General features: G+C 40.5%; 2 long non-coding RNA genes across 2 annotated transcripts in view; both read right to left on the reverse strand.

Annotated features, from left to right (window-relative positions):
- LOC112943063 overlaps window positions 1-14,838 on the reverse strand; it is a 56,258-nt gene that overhangs the window by 13,344 nt on the left and 28,076 nt on the right. The window lies entirely within an intron of this gene.
- LOC112943062 lies at window positions 14,208-14,723 on the reverse strand. The gene is made up of 2 exons (XR_003248520.1): window positions 14,579-14,723; window positions 14,208-14,265 (listed from the first exon to the last, which is right to left on the reverse strand). It is a non-coding gene; the product is annotated as an uncharacterized LOC112943062 (long non-coding RNA).

Here is a 14,838-nt window from a genome sequence, read left to right on the forward strand (position 1 = left end):
CTTTGAAAAGCTTAAACCATAAGAGTCAGGACATTTGCTCACCTACAAACTGCTTTTAAAGCTTCTAACATTTAAGTACCTGTTCATCTGGATCCTTGCGGGCAGCAGTAACTCAGGAGTTGCCAAATTCATTCCTAGTTACTTGAAAGCCCTTTTAGGAAGATAAGGAACCTTTTAATGCACTAAAAGGGAGCTTTTAACCTGTTAATTACAGATCTTTGCGGATCCATGGATTACAGTGGGAGAGGATTTTCCCGAGCAGTATTGCAAGTTAAAAGAGCATCACTATCTAAGCTATTTTTTCACCCCATTTCCATGGGGCATCCATTACAAAGCAATGAGCAGTATGAGGCTGCATGATTTTTTTAAACATGTCATTGCTCCCCTTAGCATGCTGACAAATCCCGTGGTCTTCCCAGTTCCCCTCTAAAAACAGGCTGCCAAAGGGTAAGGCGAGAGGAAATGTCACTGACCAAAAATGCTCTCCTCTTTAAAGGGTGAAGTGGAATTTATCCCACTGGGATTCCTGCCTAACATTCACATGTATTTTGCGGCAAGCATGGGCTGCCAAAGCAACTGCTGGGCTTTTTTGGCAGGGTCTTTGACTTTTAAAGGCTTTATATTCACAAACCAGGCTAGCTGAGCCAGATCGGACAGATCCTGACACCAGGATTTGACCCACATCACAAGGACCATTTTCGTAACACCACAAAGGGACAAAAACCCAGCTCAGAGGAGAAAGATGGGGAGCAGTGGGAGTTTGGTGCTTAGATCTTGATTCATATGAGGAGCTGGGTGATTTCACCTGGAGAACATGATGCTTGGCCTGAAGCAGGGGAAGACTAAGGGAGGAAGGATGAAAAAGAGAAAGGAATACTACAAGGAGATTTTTTTCCCAAATGACAAGTTGTTATGAGAGCCCAGATAGGAATGTCAATCTGTGCAGATGAGAGAAAATTACTTAATTAATATTTGTGACTTGGTGATTTCTTTCCTAACAATAAAAAGTTAGCAGTGATATGCGATTGACTTCATCCAAAAAGTTTTGTGACTGACATCTTCCTTGCATACATTATCCCTATATTTATTTCCCGATGATCCATTATTTGCTGATGCTGACTTCTTTAGATTGCTCACTGACATAAAGCAGGCTCTTCTAGTAACATTTAAAACCGGATTTCAACAAACCACAAATTAGAGAAAGCACAGCAGGAGCTGAGCTTCTAAAAGCTACTTCAGCGTTCAGTATCGATTCCAGAGCCCAAACCTTCTCTAAATGGTCAACACACTTCTGTGAACTCAATGTTCAAAGGCATCAACACAAAAATCAGGCAGTCACAGCTCTCTGCTTTGTATTTTGAAAATAAAAAAGAATCCATATCTTATATTTGTTGCTGTTCTAGTCTGATGCTTTTGAAGCTTTCCAAAGAGAGTCTGTTCCTCTTGAAAGCAATATATGATTTAAAAAAGAGAAACTATTAAAATTCAAACTCAAGGAAATTTCAAATAAAGTTTGGATGAGTCTTTCGGTAGTCAAACATTTCATTGCAAAATGCAAAAATGTRGTATCCAAAAAGCCTATTACAAATCAATCAAAACAGTTGTAAGTCCTCTCTAGCACCAATTTTAATATTTAGATTTATAACAGAAAGCTTCATATCCTGCATTTTCTGATTAGTGACTATRTTAGTGGATATAATCTAGTGTCCTTGAAAATTTTGCCTGTTGTGTCTATGAACAGCAACCTCGTAGGTCAGTGGCACTGATTATTTCAGCAGTTGGTCCGAGCACATTTGATATTATATTTTCCTTCCCACTGAAATAGTGTYGGATCCGTAATCACACAAGTGCAAACTGAGTCAAAATCCTCTTTCCCCTCCTCAAAATGAGCAGTTTGTGCTGTATCAGTGAGTCCAACTATGCCACTTTCCARCGACCTGATGGGAATACTGAGGAACTTGGGTTGGTTCAGCCAAAGCTTTGTGCAGATCTGCTCCGATCTCCTTCAGTTCTGAAAACTAGAAAACAAATCACAGGGCTCTCTTCTGTTTTCCTAACTCAATTGCAAAATAAGCAGGCAAACAAAAAACCTAAGAATTAAAATAATGCCATATTGAGCCCCTACCTTGAAGTCTTTTATGTTCAGGTGTGTTTACTTCAAAGAGCATCTTAAATTTCTCAGGTCTTTCATTTCATTTTCAGAACTATTTCTATTTTGCTTCCAATTATTCCCTGTTATTTTCCCTGTTATTATTTTAGACCTTCAAGTAAGTAGAAATATGTATTTCTTCAGGTCTATTTTTGAATACTGTATCCCTTCTTGAGCTATCTATTTGCACAACACACATTGATAATACTAAGTTCTCTCACAAGGTCACCATAGAAATGTAATTAATTTTCTCAAAATAAACTTCCTCGAATATCTTTATGAGAAGAACCTTTAGCATGCTAAAAATATATGTATATGTAGTATAAAAATTGCATAAAAATTGTCAAGCTTGTTCATCTGTCACTGAAAAATGTTTCAAGTCTCTTTAAACTGAAGGCAGGGATTTAAACCTATATGTAATTTTCCACAGTGGTACACTACAATCGAACCAAATAYATATGGATTTCATACTGCAGTACTATTTTCACTAATGCTGATTTCATTAAAATATTTATTTAGTTCTGTTTGTGCCTAAATTTGGAAGGAAAATAAGAAAAGTAAAATTTACAGGGTGGCACCACTAGAGGGACTCTAGAAACTAGAGGGACTCTAGAATGAAGAATGTTTGGACAAGGTCCTAACAGTCCTGGATTTTTTTTTTTTTAATTTTCTTTCTATTTGATAAGATTTTCAGTTAGTASATTAGTCTTTCCAAAAAGAAAGTTACACCTGAATGCTGGAATATATCAGGGAAAATAATGAATGCAACACTGAGGACCAATGACACTGGAGCGACAACATCCCTACCCAAGGCACGAAGAGCAAAAGTATTTTCTTTATCATCTTCCACAGCATTTTGCTATCCCAAGGAAAACATGGTTTGGCTTATTTTTTCCAGGTGTGCAGGTCATAATSGAATATCTTGTCCATCAAAATTGTTTTTACTGATACCAGATATATTGTGCACTTAAATCAGCAAAAGTTAATACTAAGGAGTTTCCTATAGCTTTCTGCCAGATACATAAATAAAACATGCACCACCCCAGAAGAGCGTTTCTTGCCCATCCCATGAAGTTCAGGTTCACAGAAACTGCATTGCAGTAGATTAYGGAGACAGAAAAATGTGGCGTATTAAGGCACGGATTCCGGTATAACGAACCAAAGACCCTTTATTATGCATCAGATAAGACTTAYATACTATGCTGTCCCGGCTACAATACCTTATTTGCCTAAAATCATGCAAAGCACAGTTACTAAGTAAACCAATAATCTAAAGGATTACATCAAGTCTATCCAATCAGCTTCTTGGTCATGCAGCAGTTGCTTTTGCTCCCTGTTTGCTGATAAAACAAGGGCACTGCCATCCTTGAGGTCGCTTATCTACTAACAAGGCATCCCTACTACTGTCCTTGAAGCAGGCCTCCACAGAAAAGTAAGTGTTACCTACTACCATTACCATGCTACCAAGTGCATTACTGAAGTCATTACAGAAATTCAAGTTTTGAATGAGCGTATTATATCCTATTACTGTTCAAAGACAAAACTTTTTAACCACAAAGAGACAAAAAAATCAAAGCAAAAGTCAGTTGTTACAACAGAAAAACAATTTCTGAGTAGCAAGGTGCATTCTCTAGATGTGTAAGCATTGTGAAATTACTGTATATCCCAATTTTTCAGCTAGACTAAACAGAGCACTAGAGTATTTGCTAATAGGGTAGAATATTCCACTGMCTATATCATAAGAAAACTTTCCTAAGGTGCATTTTATCTGCAGAGATTTTCATAAGCTTGTAGAGAATCTTAATATTTGAGATGGAAAAGGCTCAGAAGTCTGGCAGTTCTACATAATATGCTTATTTCAAAACAGTAAGACTATGAGGTCGTTTGAGATCCTGACTGAAGGCTTATGAATCCTAAAACATGTACATTTTAATTTGGCATGTTCCTTTAGCATTCCTTTTAAACATTTTCATGGAGCAGATTGTACAATAATTACTTTAATTGTAGCTGAAATTATCAAAAGCTGAAATCTCAATAACCCTTATAATTACTGCCTTTTTTAACAGAACTATTTTTTACTTTTTGCAGGCTCTCCAAATACAAAAAGACACAGGATATTGTTGCAAAAATTCAATTCACCAAGCTCCAAGGAAGGAGACCTAATCTATAAAAATAAATTAGTAAACATGAAAGTTTCACGAACTCCAGGCAAAATTTAAAAAAAAAAAAATCCTTGTTAAAGTCAGGAAATCAGGCACTCCACATCAATGTCTGATGGGAGGCTGAGCCACAACAGACAAATGGGCCCAAGAGAGGTTYCAACAGGATATCAGGAAAGCAAGTTCTTCCTACTGAGGACAACCCAGCAGTGGGACTGGCTACCCAGGGAAGAAGACTTGTAGGCTTCATCCTTGAAGGTTTTCAAGCTTGAACTGGTCAAAGCCCCTAATTGTGCAGTGTGACCTCAAAGAACACCCTGTGTTGAGCAGGAGATTGAACAAGAGACCTCCCTCAGGTCCCCTCCACCTAAACCCTTCTGTATGCATTCTGCTTTATGGATTAGATGCCAAATAAATGCCTTAGAGATCATATAAGTCACATATAAAAGCTATGCTTTGGTCATTACACACATTTTTATAGCTCCACAATAATAGTGTAATGTTTAGTAATTGACAGATTTAGTTAACTCAAGAATTAAGCAATATATCTCTGAGGAAACTATTAAACCCATCACATACAAAATTTAGTTGCTACTRTCGTTTTATACAGCTTCTGCTTTTTGCCCCTTGAGAGACTGAGTCTCAGGCTTGCACTGATTTCAATTATCACTCTTAATTTCAAGAACTTTTCTGAATATACATCTATCCACCAATTTACTGTCAGCAGGATCTGAACTCTAAAATCCACATGGTTTAGACCCTTAAAGATGTCTTAAACCTTGATCCAAAAATACTTGTCTTTTTTACCCTTTTTTTTTTTTTTTTTTTAAGTTCATGCTTTTAAGTTATTTCAKTKAWKTMWKKGARAAAAWATGAGTAAGGGTAATCAGAAATGTACTCCCCTAGAGTTTTGCATGGGAATAGATGCTGTCTTTGCTTCGGGTTTTTGTATAGTCCTTAATATGCATTTGGCACTAAATATAATACAGCACTATTATTAGCCTGTAGAGCAATTTCCTAAGTATGAAATGAGCTAAAAGAGTAATTTATTTTCATAAATGCTTTTGTGATTCAACATTAAAAAAAAGAAAAAATAAGAAAAGAAACTTTTCCCCAAGTTTCTCATATATTGAGCCCTAAAAGCAGCTCAATCTGAAAAGCTGAGAGTGAGAACAAGTGTACTGCCGAGCTCAGCTCACTGCTCTCTCTTTCTCTGGCACCTTTTGTGGTAGGCAAAAAACAATTCCAGTTTTGGTCACAGTTTTTATGGCATCAGCACAGTGACATGTTCTTTGGAGCTTCAGTGTTGCAGAGCTGGTAGCGCACTGTTGCAGAGTTGCCTCAAGCTGGTTCTGGATCACTTTGTTGGGTTGCATGACAATCATGCCCCTYAAAAATGGCTTGATAAAACTAGCTGTGCAGACAAAAAACACACACTAAGTGACAGTGAGACTAGTGACATGGGTTTGCAGAAGCAGACACTGAAATTCTTCAGCTTTGCAAGACCTCAAGTATTCAAGATTCTTATCAAGTAGAATGTGAAGCTGATTAAGACACTTAATGTGAGGACTGTAAGCTGTTTAAGCTTTGCAGTCATACAGAAAAGCAGTAATGACAACTGCATGGTAAACACTTGCTGGTGCCTGAAGCCAAATGCCTTTTTCATTTGGGACATGTTGCTTTAATCTACYGAAAGCTGCTTTGCTAGTCTCGATACGACTTTGTTGTTGACTATGGCATTATGTGACAGTGGGTTGCCAAAGCAGCAGCATTTGTCTTTTGATTTTCATGCTGTACTATTGATGTACATTGCTCGAATGTCAGGATTTTGGCCTGAACACCAGCATAAAGAGAAGAAAAAAAAAGCACTTGGTAGTGCAGCCAAAAGAGATGTACTTTGTGGCATCCAGCACCAACCTCAGCACCCAAACAAAAGCAGAGGACTGCAAGCCATGTATTTTGATGCCATGTGAAATCACAACAGGGTTTAGATCTCCGCATTAGAAGCCTTCATTGATGTTTCTGATAGGATCTTGATAGACAGTAGCATCCTGGGCACAGATTTGTCTTTATAAACCTTCAAGGAGCCTCACAGATAACAGCTGTAGGGGCTTTGGTTCAGTCAACAAGGTCTGCTCAGATCTGGAAGCAGAAGTTGTAAGTGAGCATCACAGTAGTAATCTACCCGACAACCTGGGGATCAGGTAGGCTGATAAYTCATGCTTTGCATGAAGGTGGGCACCCAACCAAGTCTGCTGCTTGCTGAATGGGTTTTCAGACCCCAAGCTGATTACCCAAAAGGTAACCAGCCCTTCTACTGGCAAGGCATTCAGACACAACATATGCCTACCTCTTCCTACTAGTTAGCTCTGTGAAGCCATGAGCTCGTAAGAACAAATTGAATTAGACCAAAAAATTAATGACTAATACACAATATCTACCAAGGAACACAAGAACAGCATGTCTGTATACAGCTCAGATGACCACCAGGGTATTGTGGATCAGACTGGTCCCCACCTCTCATTGCTCGTCACAAAGGGAGGTTGCTGCAGCCGTGTGTCAGCTATAGGTGTGGAAGCTATGGGCACTCATAATCCTCTSCAGATCTTGCTGTTGGCCTTAAGAAATATAAATTATATGAGTGTATATGCTGCTCACACAAGTAAATAATCATGGCACTTCACCAGCAAAAAATAAAATAAAATAAAATAATAACCAGTCTGAAAATATGACTAAATCAATATATGTATTTTTCCAAATAGGAAGACTGATGAACAAAGGACCTAGAGCCTTTGGAAGGAAATGTTTGGCCAAAGTTCCCTATGTTGGGGAGCAATTTTAAAGAAACTGATTCTACTTTCATACTCTCTAAAAATATATAAAATTGCTCYCGCTGTTAAATTACCATTTGCTGGTACCTGTCAGGCTTCTGATTAGAGAAAATTAATTCAGTGCAATGAATTATTTGCAAGTGAAGTATCTGAAATATCTACTTTATTAATATTTTTGATTTAAAATTATTATTTTATTCAGATGTCTCAGATAAGAGCTCATTATAGTCCAGAGAAGTAACCTAGAAGGGCAAACACAACCAGTCCCTGGTACAAAAGCAGCTCAGTGAATAGTCATGCCAAGGATGAACTTGGCCAAGCATAACACCACTTACTTTACTGGCACCTCACCAGGCTAATTTGGCCTCTTGAGACTTTATCTAGACAATTCAAACTTATTCCCAGCTGGGAAAAAGAAAGGAAGTACAGTCATGATTTGGAAGCAGCTTTTTTTTTCCCCCTCCTCCTCCTGGTAAACTACTTGACCTTTCCTAGGAAAGCTCAGAATTTGCCAGTTAGCAAAATCTCAGCGAGACCTCCACCACCTCTCTCTGCAGGAATCCAGGTTTAGTCTCCTTCCCTTCTGAGCCACGACCTTTTCCCGAGCAGGCTGCCCGCTGTTGAAGGAGRCCAAATCAAGCCCTCTCCCATGGCTGGCACTGCTTGGTCCCACCAAGGGCTCCATCTGCCCACTGATAGACCAATTGTTCCCTATTTCTGACTACTTTATAGAAAAAGAAAATGGTCAAGTTTCCTCCCCAAATCAAAAACCTTCTAGAAGGAGAGGAGGACATAATATTTTTGTGGGAATCATTTCTAATTGGAACTTGCAGAAATTTCTTCTGTCGCTATAGTTCATAGCGATAAACACAGCAGCATGATAAACATAGTTCAATTCTCCTGCTTGCATGATAAACATAGTTTAATTCCCCTGCTTCTTCATAAAGCAAAAAAAAAAAAAAAAARAAAAAAATAAAAAAAAAAAAAAAARAAAACACCGCTCTTTCCCTAAATCCTGAGTACTTATGCTTCCCCAGGATTCCTCCCTCTCGTGCTGAGGCACAGTCACCCTAGGTCAGTATGGTATAGAGAGTATATGGTATGGTATACATGGTTATATTTGGTATATGGTATATATGGTATTTGGTATATGGTGTATATGGTATTTGGTATATGGTATATATGGTATACATTTAGGATACAAAACACCTCCAGTAACACCTGCACCCCCCCTAAATTCCTTCTCCATTCCCAAAGGAAGAGTCATGCACGGTCTGCCAAGCTGTTTAGAGATGAGGCTTGCCATTAATTAAGCACATAGATTAAGAACATGACAAATTTCATCAGCAAAATATAAGGCTAGACATTTGATTATAAACTTGCAAAGAATTAGAGCAAACAAAACAGACTCCATTTACAAAGTCCACATCAAACTTAGTCCTGTTTGTTTATAAACACTACTCACTTCTGCTGAAGGAAGGGTCCCTGCACCCACTGGGTACTGCATTATAGGACTGTCCTCTTGCATTGGCCACTACACATTATCTTCACCTCTGCTTTGCAAACGAATACTCCAACCTGATCCTGAAACATGCTCTACGTTTTTCTTTCTGCTTACTCAAGAGATATCACTGAATGTAGTTCCACATTTGTGAYCATGTACGTGAGATATATTTCACTCCCTGACCCCCTTTTTTTTCCCCTCTGGAATCCTGACTTTGCTAAAAATCTTGATGTATGTWTAGTAAGAAAATTCCTCGCTCTTCATTGTACATTTTTCATATTCAACCTCAACTTCAGATTTTTAGTACAGTTACTCACTAGCCATTTCTTCCTAGCTTTTTTCCCCCACTTGTTTCAATACATTATATGGAGTGTTTCTTTAGTATTTGTTTCTTAAGTTACGTTTTAATAATACAACAGATTCTGATTGTCCCTGTCATTTCACAGAGCTCAAATATGACAGTGATACAAAGAGTGATGAAAATGAAGATGGGGTAGTTGGACAGTCATATTCTCTCCACACCATGTAGACAGAATATAACCTTATATTTTTCTCTATTTCCCTTAGTAATGACTTGTGAAGTGAGAGAGTTTTATATTTCTGGAAACCCTCGCAACCAAAAGTCTGAGCATCATCACTTCTACCCTCAAGCAAGCGTGCATCCAGCCTGACACAGCAAAGGTCAAAAATTGAAGCCTTCAGCTCCAAAAAAAATCAGTGAAAATTCATAATTCGAGCTGTTTCAGGTAGCAAGGGCAMGGCACACCTACAGTCAGCATGGCCTCTTTAATATCTCTTTGAGCGCATCTTGTGGGCACTCTTCCTTGTCAGGACCAAGCTTGCCCTGATGAGTTATCATCCTTCTTAATTCTCCTTCACTGGATGATGCTCCATTAGCTGTCCTTTTTTGACAAAAACTTAACTAGCTTTCAGCTTTCCAAACTTTGTGTTATCTTCAGTTCACTCAAGGTTAGTACCTCCRAAATTTTTCCTCCGTGTTTTTGGTTCTTGCCCCTGGGCTGAATCACAGCACTAACCACTGAAACCACACGTTTTCATGGGAAGGCCTGGTACTGCCTTTTGACATTCACAGCATTGATGCATGGTACACACACGGTACATTTTATTCCCTCCTCCTCTGCCTTTTTTTTTTTTTTATTGAAGGGTAACAGAAAACAATATCACCGAAAAAAAAAGGCAAGAGAAAGACTGAGGGTTGAATGTGATTGAGAAAGATATAGAGGTAAGACCCAGACCAAATAGCACCAAATAGCAGGTGCTAAACTGCAGTCGCTCAGGTCACATCTCTACAGTTCAAGAGAAAGAGCGAGGATGAAAGCAGCTCACTGAACAGGGCTGCTTGGTTRGAGACAGTAATGAGGCCTTATATTCAGCCTGGCATAGGAACTAAGGAAATAAATGTTTGCTTTTGATCCCCTTGGTAATAAACCTTAGACCACAGGCCAGGAGCCATTAAAGTTTAACAACATTAGCAATTAGATAGTTCTCACGGATGTGACATTTCAGAAAGAATTGAAACATGCCCACAGCCCAGGGCTGCCTGCGGTCCTGGTCCATTCATAGTCCCAGATCCCAGCAGATCTTATTATTTATAACCCCAAGAAAATGCTGAGGGGGAGCTACATCTCAGACAGAAAATCTGTGACAAATTTGCAGCCCTTTTAAGGCATAAGGCAATTACCTTGACTTGTGTGTTGGTTAAAGACTTTCTTTGAAAGAGCATCTTCCCTCTCGCATTTTAAGTATTTGTGTCAAGAAAAGTTCCCTTCCAAGTAATGGGCCAAGCACTCAGTACACAGACGTTTCTCGAACAGCTTCAGTTCGTTAAGGGACAAGATGAAGGAAAAAAAATCTAWCATTATGCTCATTTTACAGATGAAAACCTTAGTCAGGAAACAAGAAGAGATACCTGCAACTACAGCAGGAGAGTTCTACTACAAATATATTTCTTCAGGTTTCAATTGCATGTGTKCAATTAATCTATGTATTCCACTCCACACAGTACAACTTTCATATTTGGCCAAGCCTCAAGCATAACCCCTCAAGAAGTGTATAATATTCCCACAGTCGTTATACAGCACAGAAGACAGGTGAATTCAAAAGCAGCTTCAGGAGGTTTGAGGATCCATTATCCATTTCGCCTCTTTGACTGTCTGATTTAAGCAGCTGCCTGCTGCTGATTTCCTGCATCCCTCATTTCCTGCAGGCCCCAATTGCTGGGACCTGCAAGTTAAGACAACACATAGAACACCTGCAGTGAGGAGCTGCTTATCCTGAATGCAAATAGGAGAGGTCATCCCTGCCGTTGGACAAATTCTATAGTATGGAAGAGCTTCATTTTATCTTTAGTAAGCTAGAGCCACATTTTCAAAGCTGGAGAAGGAAGGCAGAGGAACAAACAAAGGGAGCTTCTATGAATGAAAATGCAGTTCTGGAAGGCAGTTGCTGCAGTGGATCAAATTTTTCATTGCACTTTCAACTTGGCAATATTTTGGRAGAGTTCTTAACTATATTTCCCTTCATTCAGTGAGAAAGCTGTTCTTGMAATCAACAGAGAAATCCAAATTCCAGCAAATTGGCAGCAACTAAGAAAGGCAGAGCTGCTGAAACACAGCCAGAGCCCTTTCTAGCAGTGCTGAAGAGCAATCCCAACTTCCCCAGCAATCCTGAATCTCCTCCTGGCACCTCAGGTAGGCCAGGGACCAATTCATTCTGATTCAGACAACTTGAAAGATCTAGTTTTAAATTACTCTTTCAGACATGCCCAAGAAACAAACAGAGAAGGAAGAAATGGGGAGTTTTGAACTGAAGGAAGGTCACTCGTAGCTTATTTGGGTCAAAMGGCAAAGACAACAGGAAATGAAGTTAAGAGCTAAACCATAGGAAGGGATTTATTTTTACCACAAAGGGTTGGACAGGCATACAGCTAATTAAGCCGCACAGAATTATCCCAGGTAAATGTAATGAATTAAACTTCATTTGCAAGGTTTTAATCTGTAAGTACTAGCTACAAGGAACTGTATCTTATACAGTATATTACCTCCTGCTTACCAGTTGTTTATTTTTATCAGTTCTACTGAAATCACTGATACTACCTCATATTTAACTGTTAGATAAGATGTGCAAATCAGATTGATATTTAGCAAAGCAAAGGAGGAATAAAATCCAGGGACTAAATTCCAGGAAATTATATATATTCTTATTTTATAGTAGCAAAAGACCAAAATGTTCTTAACTCTAGCTCTAATACGCTGACCCATCATTCTTTTCATATCTAGATTCCTTTTATTTCTTGCTAGACAYTCCCAGGAAAGACTGGAAATCAAAAAACTAAATAATCCAGCTCCTTTAGGGATAAAATCCTTCTCTCTTCTCACTGTGGGATTATATAGTGAGTCCTAGAGAGAAGGTAGCATTAATGAAGACCCTATATCAAAATCTACCAAAGCCTTATGTCTTGTCTGATGCTTTCTCTGATTCTCTGAAGGGGGTAAATTTGCGTAGTGTTTTCTGCTTAACTAGTGTTTAAATCCCACTTTAATCAAGTTCACAATAGCTATGTAAGGTATAGCTCTAGCTGACCAACAGTGGACCTGTGATAACGTAGCATTTGAGGCTGAGAAGTTTGGAGAATTCTTCTAGCTGGAAGCAGAAGAAGATTGGAGTTAAATTCCCCTTGTTCCCTCTGTGCTTGCCCACACCACCTACACAATATCTAAGAGCACAGTGCTGCAAAACTGCATGCAGCGCTAATATAGCTGTCTTCTGCATGAGGATTCGTTGTTTAAGCAGGCTCCTGTGAAGGTGCATTGACAGTGAATGAAGATTTGTATCTCCTTTTTTACAGAACATCTGCTTTCAAGTGCAAAGAAAAGTGTCATCACCTTTGGGAGAGCATGAAAAAGCCTATTTTGGGAGGGAACAGATGACAATAGTTCATTCTTTAGTACTCCCACAATATTCATGCAGACAAAACCAGAGCACCCAGAAAAAAACACCTTGGCAGAGAGGCAGCTGTCTCTAACGTCTCAGCATAAGTTTATGCAACTAAATAAATGATTTGTGTTTCAGAAGCTAGCATTTCAGAAGAATCTGCTAGGTGCTTTTGAAAGTGTGCTTATTTCTTAGAAKTATCTATTACTGCAGTCCATCTTCTCTGACCAACAAACCTCACTTAGGCCTGGCTCTAGTACCCTATCCTTATATACAAAACAAGGTATCAAGTTTTGAGCTTAATTATAGTAGAGAGGAGAATCAGTTTGCTCTGTTGCATCCATGTTTGTACTGATTGCAGAAGATGCTGCTGAGTGCACAGCACTCTTATGGAGTCAGGACATGTATTTTGGGTTCATAAATATTAATCCAAGGCACTCCACCTCAACATGTGAAATTCTCAGCTCTGTTATTGTTCATCACACAATGATATTTTAATTGGAAATAGATAATTACCAGAATATTAATTCTGTTCTATTGTCTTAGAATCAGTATGAGTTTTATCTGTCCACAAAGAASTGCAAGTGCTGTATGTTAAAGCAGGCAAATACTTCCTACATAACAGATAATTGATTATAAATGTTACATAAGATATATATGCAAAACATGTGTTTATATAACATGTATTTATATAGATGAATACTACATTGCATATAGAATTTTCAGTAAGGCTGCAAGAATCTCTGGATTTTCCCCAGCTGAAGACTTATAAAATCAAAGGAAGGCAGGGGCTCTAATTAGTTTCAAACAAGAATGAAAATTCTGTCAGCCTTGACAAGAGCCTTTCACAGAAACCTGATAAAATCTGAAGGAGACCGATAACACTCTAACAAAATATTGTTTCAGAGAGATCATCTGGTTATGAAAGATCAAGCTATCCCTGCAAGGCAGCCCAATTTTGACAAAAGCAAGGCAGAAGATAAGCAGAAAGCAGACCAGTTCCTAGCAAGAACTCCCTACCGAATCATCCTTTTATGACCTTTGACATGGGAGGAATTAGCAATACCTGGGGACTTTTCTCAAGAAACCCAAAATCTGGCAGAAACAAAAGTGCTAAAATAATTGCCTAGCGACACTGATCCAAAGTCTTTCATGGACATTGTTTAGGGCTCTGTTTCCAGGCGCAAAAAAAAAAAAAAAAAAAACCTTTGCCACTAGATAGCGACACAATATTGAATATGGAAGAGGATTGGGGTGGCTGCCTTGGTATAACTGCACACACGTATTTACAGAAGTTTCTGGGTAGGGATTATAAACCCTTATCTACCATTATCAGCCGACCTGGACTACCAGGAAGCAATTTTCCTTTCCTTTCCCGCAGTTTTCTCTTCGGTCAGGTGCTCCCTGGGCTTTCTTTACATTCCCGAGCTTCACGGAGAGCTCTTTAGCACCTCTTTAACACCCCCGAGCCCCCAGGAAGGCGCTACTTAGAACACGGCAACAAACAAAGCGTTCCAAAAGGAAAACGAAATGAAAACAACAAAAACCGCAGGACAGACTTACACGTGTTGCACCTCACGGCTGCGCCGGACCCAATGGACTCGCACTGGCAAACGCCATCCCGCTGCACGCAGTTGGTGACGCGCTTGTTTTTTGTGCAGATGCACTCTGGAAGAGAGGCAGAAGCCGGGGGCCCAAGGGGGATGATAGAGTAAATATAATAAGGGATAGAAGGGTGTCGTCCCCCCCTCCCCGGCACCCTGGGGTGCTCCTGGGGCCGGCGGGGTCCCCTCGTTCCCCCCCCCCTCCCCCGGCACCTTCCCGCCGCGCGAGGCCCCTCCCCCGCTCCCGGCCCCGCGCACAGGGGGCGCCATTTTGTGGCGCCGCCGGGGGCAGCGCGCGGCGGGACGGAGGGCGCGGGGGGCGCCGCGCAGCGGGGCAGCGGGCGCGGGGGTGTCCGCGGTGCGGAGGGGTCTCTCACCGTCCTGCGCCCAGCACGCGGCGGCGCAGAGCAGCAGCAGGAGCGCGGCGCCGCGGAGCAGCTCCATGGCTTCGGCGGGGCGCGGAGGGGCCGCTCGAGGGGATCCGCCGGGCCGCGGCCGCGGGAAGAGCAGGGGAGAGGAGGGCGAAGGAGGGAAGGCGGGAGAGAGGGAAGGAGCGAGCGAGCGGTGCGTGCGCGGCGCGGCGCCCGTCTGGAGCCGCCCGACAGGTTCCGCAGGTGGTGGCCGCGCCGCGCCCCGC

Source organism: Nothoprocta perdicaria, unplaced genomic scaffold (genome assembly GCF_003342845.1).
Source record: "Nothoprocta perdicaria isolate Ctin4 unplaced genomic scaffold, notPer1 scaffold_14, whole genome shotgun sequence".
In the NCBI taxonomy this organism is placed as follows: Eukaryota; Metazoa; Chordata; class Aves; order Tinamiformes; family Tinamidae; genus Nothoprocta; species Nothoprocta perdicaria.